The sequence below is a fragment of the Plasmopara halstedii genome, assembly GCF_900000015.1.
Source record: "Plasmopara halstedii genome assembly, contig: Scaffold_614, whole genome shotgun sequence".
In the NCBI taxonomy this organism is placed as follows: Eukaryota; Oomycota; class Peronosporomycetes; order Peronosporales; family Peronosporaceae; genus Plasmopara; species Plasmopara halstedii.
Window position 1 is genome coordinate 601,306 of NW_020187532.1, and position 316 is coordinate 601,621.

Below are 316 nucleotides of genomic sequence, written 5' to 3' on the forward strand. Positions count from 1 at the left end.
TCCGAAGCTTCTTTTGCAAACCTTGCAATTGGCGCTTAATATTTTTCTTCCACTTCTCTCAATTCTTTCCCGGTTTTCGAGCGGTGCGCAATTGATCGCGGGCCATCTCTGCTTCCTTCTCGATCGCGGATACCACCAATGGGTAATCGAGAAGACAGCGTGATAATTTCAGTACCCTTTGCCGTGCAACTGTGATCCAGGTTTGAGACGTACACTGTGGGCTAGGTGGTCGCCGTCATGCTTTGGCAGGAAATATTCGGAGTCGTCATAGAAGCGTTCGTAAATCGCCTCTGACAGCAGGATATAGTCCAAACGG